Here is an 8,042-nt window from a genome sequence, read left to right on the forward strand (position 1 = left end):
TTTAAAGCATTTCTTCAGGGCTTTCTCTTGTCAAGGAGATAAACTTCCAAGAATTTTTTGAAATTGTGGTGAGCCCCTTGATTTTTTATTTTTTTATTTTTTTGTGTAAACATGATTAAGCAGGAACAGATTGTAGATAAGTTATTTTTGACAGATGCTTGCCAAAGAAAATGCTTTTTATAATTACATCTTTAATAAACTGAAAAAGTATGAAATGAACAGTCCTCATGTTACTAAATGCACTACGTTAGTTTCGGATTTGACATTTTGAATCATTGCACTGTGTTGAAAGGTATTTTCAACAATTTTAGAACATGAACCCATTTTAGTCTAGCATGAAAATGAATTAATCTCCTTTGGTACAAATGTGGCTTCCACAAATTTTTCTTAATCGAGTATAGTTTTGAGTTCCAAGAGTTAATGTTGCAAGATTCTTGTGTTCAAATAATCATACACCAAAATGCCTCTGAATGGGACTGTTGACTGAGGAACAAAATGTTTTCATTTAGTCTTGAAGCACAGAGATGCTCTCTCACAGCTCTGGAGTAGGAGTAGGGCAGCGAATCTCATGCGGTGCAGTGTAACCCAAAATAAATGTTAAAGACAAAACAAGTCTCTCTGTCTCTGTCTCACAAATACAGACTCACAGATTCCTCCGTTTTTGAATGCAACTGCATACATAGAAGTATACAGGCACATACAGTAGGCTACATGAGCATGACACTCTTGTGCACAGACACTAGTCAACACACAACCTGTATTTACATTATAATAAATGGAGTGAAGGAGCAATTCTCTCCCCCACACCCTTTGACATACAAAAACCAAGAAAGCTACTCTTAGGCCACAACTCAGACTCGACCCAGACACCTTTCAGCATTCTCTATTGCTCTCTCATTGGAATGTAAATACAGTTGTGGCGTGTTTGTGTGTAGGATGTGCAGTAGAGCACAGTTGCCTGTTTGTTGTGTGTAGCCTACATCTATGCTCACACAAATTAGCTAAATATTCAAACATTCAAGAGTTAATTTATCGTCACAAGAGAGAATTTTGAAATGCATGGTGTGTAAATTGTACCCCCACTGTCATTGTACCCATAAAGTTGGTCAGCCCACTCACTTTCAACAGTGTTGTCCCAGAATGACTCTTGGTGCATCATTATGAGACTCTCTGCTCTGTCGTTTCTGTAACTTTGGGAGGAACTTGCTCACATACTGTATCTAGAATTAACTCCCCAAGAGCAGGAGAATATGTTTTCAAGATGGGTCAGGTATGGGGTCAAGTTGAAAGTGAAATGTGCTTGGGCCATGCATTAGTTAAGGTGGCCTATTAAGTTTAGTTGTTTAGTTGATCAAGTTTATTCAGATCAGGGTGATAGCAGACATCTGTATTTCACCTGCCTTTTAAATCATCCCTTATGAAAATGACTATGGTGAACCTATAATAATTTCTAGAAGGATACAAATATCACAGTAAAGCTTTAAAACAGCCTATCCTGCAGCTATAATAGGTAAGAAGAAAATCCTATAGGCTAGTAGTATCATATATAAGGCCTGAGGAATATTATAGGATTTTTCATTGGGGATAATGAGGAAAGTCGGGATGCATTATGAAAACTGTAAATAGTTTAAGTCACTATTTTGCTCTGCTTTTACATAACTTCATTTTGGCATTATATAGGCCTGCCATATGGATCACTGATACACAATGCAATGTTGTTTTGGTCACGTTTTCGTAGTGAGGCAACCCCTTTGATGTCAATGCAGGTATTACAATGGTTTGATGAATGTATCTGTTTAATCTTTATCACAGTGTGCTTTCTGTTTTTTTTTAGTTATTTATTTATTTCTCCCCCTGGACAATTTTTAAACGTTTTTGCTTTTAGGCTACCACTAATATACTGGATACCCCTTTTGAAAAATATCTGTAGCTACCCTAAGAAGTACAGTATAATCTTATAATATTTAGTACTATAGTATATATAGTATATACTTTAGTACTATACAAATGCCACAGCACACTATAACTCTCACTATAACTCCCTATAGGAATATTATAGTGATGGTACAGGAAATTTAAATGCTATAAAGTACGACTAGTGAGTAACACACACTACATGAGATCCTATAGGGATATTATAGCAATATAATCATCGTCGGTCAACTTTTAATACGACGTTTGCACAAATTTTAATTGGCACAATCTCATAGGCTGGATGAATATGAAACTTATATGTAGAAAAACAACCAACAAGAGTCATTGCTCTCGACCAGCCCCGCAAGGCTTACAGCCCCGCTGTTTGCTGCCATATTATTATCATTACACATACATGGTTTGACTCCAAGCCTAACCATTGCAATGGGTTAGATTTCTAATTGGACTTGAAGGGCTCTCCAGCAGTAATACGCTACAATTTAACATCGTTTCACATCCAGTTCTCCACGTGGAAAAGAAAAGGGGGGTAGGTCTATGTTAATATTTGTCCCATTTCCTGGTCCTGGCAGGACCGCCCTGTGGGCTTAACAACATCTTACTTATGGTGTTGTAATACCGTAACGTCTAATGTTTTCGTTTCGTTATGGTTCGTAGGCTACTTTGATACATTTCTGATACATTTTAATCGTTGATGGACAGTTGTTTTGTCACAGGTTACCAGCCTCGGCGAGCCTTCATGAAAACACAAAAGCCTCATATGAAAACACAGTGATGCATTAAAACGCCTTATAGCCTAGTAACTTATATTTAGCTGGAAATGTAGATTTGCGGTGAAATCCATGTTGATAGTCATACACAGTTATCACCCGCACTTGCTATGATATTATTATTTTTTTTTACTTTTATCCTAAGGGACCTAAGTGAGAGCCCGACCCCCTGTTATGTTATGAGTGTTCAACACGGGGACTGTGGGACACGACAGGCCATTTCCCCCCCGCTGCATTTGTCGAGGTATTTCGTAAAGGGGGGCGCTAGTTTAAATACAGGCTGTAGCTTACTTTAGCCACATGCAGGTAGGCTACATCACAAAGAAAAATCTACATGTATAGGCTGTAGCCTATTGGACTGGTGAGGGACAGTGGCCCATAAATTAGGATTAGTAGCATATCGCTACAGGGCAAATTATCTCTCCTGTCACCATTTGGGCCGAGTCAAGGATTTTTATTCGAGCACAGAAGTGCTATAGGCTTTATTATCCAGTGGGGTTTGCGTTGGTTTACCTGTAACCAGCAGTAGACTAGTCTATATGTATAGGCCTAGTTGCCATTCATACTTGCAATTTACATTTTTTTGATTGACAGATCCCATAAAATGTTGGCTAGATTATATAATTAGAGGGCGATAGCTTTTGAAAAAGATATTTTAGATCATATTCTGAAACATCCCGGGCATAAAGAGCACATCTGTTTGTGCTAAAATGCTCAACTTGCACTCCATGTTGGTAGGCTAGCCACTATTTATATTACAAAGAATATTGAAATTATACAGCCTCGGTGCAGATTGGATTGCTCTTTTTAAATAGCTAATTGACATAGGGCTATTGTTTCCATGTTTAGATGCAACTGCTCTTATTCCCTAGTGATCACATCCGGAAACGCACACTGATAATTCGTATTTCAGCCACACAAAAAGGCTACATGTTAGCTGCACCTTAATCAATGTAAAGACTTAATGGCAGCACTATCCCATATTGATGAGCTTATCCGTTTATTGATAAGTAGGCCTATAAAACAGAGAGCTCCACTTATCAGTTATGGACTGATCACAGTCGAAGCCGTTGTAAAATACCCGCATATTTAAAAATGCATGCGCTAACCGGAAATCACCTATTTAAACTGTAGCTACTTGTACTGTTGTTGCTTGGTAACCGCATTGTTTAGCAGCTGTTCAAGAACTAGGCGGAAGAATAACATTTAATGATTATTATTAGGCTATTTAATCATCATCGATTAAAATAAAAAGATTGATCCACCACCTGCGTTGTTTTTTTAATACAATACTGTGTCGCCGTCATTCTATAAAAGCAATAAACGCCATGTTTTGTGTCGTGCCTAAACAACGCCTTATAAAATCATTGTATGGCACAGCTTTACTGCATAAGTATTTATTTAGACTGCATGTGTCAAGACATGCTGACACATTGTGGCAGGTTTATTGAAGAGGCCACTTGCAGTCACTATCCTATAGACTTAACAGCCACAGAACAACTTTTTATCGGTGGTGCTCTTCTCTCTGGTGTGATTCTCCTCGGAGGAGGGATGAACCTCGTGTCCATTTGCACCATGATGAAACTGGCCGGTAAACCCTCCGGAGGGAGCCTGCGCATTGGCTACCATCGGAGCCCTACCGCCATGGTGAACGTGTTACGTCACACCCCGAGAGCACGGATGTGTGTATGTGTGTGTGAGTGTGTGTGAGCGAGAGAGAGATAGAGAGAGAGAGAGAGAGTATGTGGTTCAGAGGGGGTGAGAATGTTGATGTGATCGAAAAGGTGGAAGAAGTAAAGGAAACACAGTGGAAGGCAGAGAAACTCTCAAGTCTCCGGTCTCAACTGAAGAATTAGTGATCCAATACATTTTCGCACAGACTTGGTGAGAGTTCTCTTACCGGCACGGACTGAGCTCGAGGTGGCAACAACCAACAAAAAAAAAAAAATCCCCGGGATGGACTCCCGCTTTCCTCGCGCTGGCCCGGGAATCACGCGCCATTGAAGGGGGCTGATACTGTGCATGCGCTTTGGGTCGGCTGCGTGCACGGTCGGTCGATGCGAACACTGGCGTGGCTTCGGCCTCCATTTGCCAGTTTGTGTTTATGCTCGAAGGATTCACCGAGGCCTTTCGACGGCCACGACGACGCGCAACAGTTGGAGTTTGCTGTAATTGTTATCATTATATCGCTCCCGTACACAGCGAGGCATTCAACCGACATCGAGAGGTGAGGCGTTACTGAAACCCCCAACTTTTTCCAACTTGCTGAGTGGTGGAGCGGGGGGCCTGGTATTATGGTGTGGGGAAGAAAGAGCTGTTGTCAAACTTGAATTCCTTGCGTGGCTTTTGTTTCTACAGTAGCCTAAAACAGTCAGTTGTGGAGAGATATTTTTAAACATGTCGGTCAAACGCATCTGATGCTCTCATTCGCCCTGTTTAACACCTTTAGTGAACGCATCTGTGTTGGTGTGACAGTGTGATTAGTGAGTTGACCAAGGGCACAGTGCAGGATAAGGAGAATACAGGTTACCTTTCCCAGCCCACAGTGTCGACGGCGGTGATGATTGCAGTTGGGCTGCTCAGGTAGAAACGATATGCCAGCTGTCCATTTGAGCATATTAGTCTAAATTGTTTCAGTGTGTGTTTATATAATTAGACTTTAGGCCTGCACATTTTAGCCACATATCCTCAGCTGGTAGTCTACATGTCTTGTACTCATCATCAGGTATTTGTCACACAGACCAAAGTAGTCCTGCAGCCTACCTCATGGAGGCAAAGTCCACATTTCTCAGGCTGCTGATTTTAAATTATGTATTAAATTTAAAAATTAATCACAGGTTAGACCATTTGTGCCATTCTGTTATTGTATATAGTATTACTGTCATAAAGATGATTTTAAAGGGTGCAAGCCTGCTGGGCTGGTTGATTTGGTCATTTTGACCTTTTTATTATGGGGGTTATGTCTGAAATCTTGCTGTTTTGTTAGGTTTATTATTTGTGGTTTTACATTTTGTCCAGATTCCTTTTAAGATGTTCTGTGGTTGAGGCCACAACAACAACACTCAGCATCACAAGAAGTCATCCAGCTGTCTTAATGGGGTGCTATACTTAAAAGTGAAATTAGAGAAATGTTTAAGCCTCCTGCATAATCACAAAGCATGGCAGCCATGTATGACTGCCATGTTAGATTTTCCACCATAGTAAATATATTTTAATAATTTTGACATATTCTTATACACAATAGAACAAGTCTCCACCAGCTTTGCCAAGGAACATGTATGGCCCATGGTTTTAAAAAAGTAACTGACAAATTTGTTATCTTGTATCATTTGGATGATAGATCATGAATTAATTTGCAGGAGGGTGTGGCCTATCTTAAAATTGGTGACAACTCCATGGCGATTTGTCTGATCTTCATGAAATTTTGTGTGGACAATCCAGTCATTTAACTCTCTGTCAAACCACTTTCATATCTGCGGACATGGAATGACTCAAACCCAAAAAGGCTGAACTCTCAATCATGCAGATCAGATGTCATGAAATTTGGTCTAGCTGCTCTAGGGCTTGCTGTGCGTTTACACAGCAAGCAACCCGAGAAACCAGTGGCTGGAAGTCCTTTAATTTTGTATGATATAAGAAACATCGGTTGATGTTGACCATGGTCATCTCATTTCCTCATTTGGTGGCACAGAATGCTGGTTGCAGCTGAAATTTAGGATGACCTAGCTTATTAACAGCCAGTCACGTCCCAGGACTTTTATTTGTCCCACCTACTGCTGCAACACTATTGATGCTACAGCTAGCTATCAGCTAGCTCAAAAACAGCCATTGGTCAGAAGCACTGTGAAGTGGGTGCTAGTGTTGTGAAAATATGTGAAAATTGTTTGTGATTGGTGCATGTGGATGTGATTTATTCACAGTAGCTTACACTCAGAGATGATTTCAGGTATTGCTCTCAAACTTAGTCCCCATGCCCACACCTCCACATGGAGTTAAACTACATAATTAGAGAATGTGATGAGTGCTGGCCCAACAGCGACACTTGGAGTGCATTTCCCAGGTTCTTTTATATACGCGAAACATATCTGTTCCCTTTTATAGCATGTCTTTTATATGCTGTCAAAATTGTTTCTTTGTAAAACACAATGCCCTACATTGCTGTTTCTATATATCCACAGTACATTCAAGGCATATATTGATTTCCATCTTTTCAGTTGTGCTGGATAGCTGTTAATATCAGCTGTTGTAGCTGTCAGTTAGACCATTTTGGCCACACTACAAAGTAACTCCTCTACCATTGTGACCATGGAGAGCTTTGAAAGGGCATTGGAGCCAGACATGAGCAGAAATAAAAGAAGGCCATGTAAGAAAGCAGGAAAAGATGAAGCGCAACACGAGTGGGTTTTGATCTGTGCCACGCCATTGTTCCAGTGACCCCCCTACAAAATATCCTGCTGCAATTTTAGTCATTGCGCCCAGTCGGCCCCCGTCCAACTCATGGGCAATGGAAATGTTAACACAGTTTGCACTCGGCATCACTAGAGCCAACGTTTTACTTTTCTCTCCAGTACAAAGGTGCTGCACTACCACTACATGGGATATGCCACATTTTCTCTTGTTAAATCAGTGCCAGTGGAAAAATCCAGCCAAGTCTCAAAAACTCTGTTTTATCATAGTCCTTAAGAAGCAATACTAAAACAATATTTGTCTTTATTCGAGTCATGAAAGAAAACAGACCATTTAGGATTTAGGCAAGTACATTTTTGCTTGGCGGTGCTTCTTTTCCCTGTTTTCTCCCACCTGTTCGCTTTTGCCCGAACGTCTTCAAGATGTTGCTGCAATTCATTTGCATCTTGTGTCTGAGCATGAGCAATATAAAACTTTGAAGGAAATCTTGACAACATACTTTGCCTCAAGAAGTGGCTAGTCATAAACAGGTTTGGATGCCATGTTTTCCTCCATGACAACACGCATGTAAAAAATAGAAGTTCAGTTTTGTTTTCAACTTTTAAAGGTAGATTAGCTGAAACGTGGCTTCAACAATGTTAGACATTTTGGCTTCCTCTGAATCCTTACATCCAGTATGTTTTATATCACTCTCCTGTTGTGGTTATTATTGCTCTTATTTATTTTCTGTTGTTGTTGGCTCTGCTTTTATTTGGCTTTGTTTTAATTGTTTTGACGTTTATTGACTTTTATCGGCTTTGTTTTAATTATTTTTGGCTTTCATTTTTATTTATGTCCTGTGCTTTTGTCTGATTTTATTACCTCTGTTTTACTTCCTTGTCTCTGTCAAGCACTTTGCAGTGCTATATATTTAAAGTTATTATTTCTTTTTTC

This window comes from Centroberyx gerrardi, chromosome 18 (assembly GCF_048128805.1).
Source record: "Centroberyx gerrardi isolate f3 chromosome 18, fCenGer3.hap1.cur.20231027, whole genome shotgun sequence".
Lineage (NCBI taxonomy): Eukaryota > Metazoa > Chordata > Actinopteri > Beryciformes > Berycidae > Centroberyx > Centroberyx gerrardi.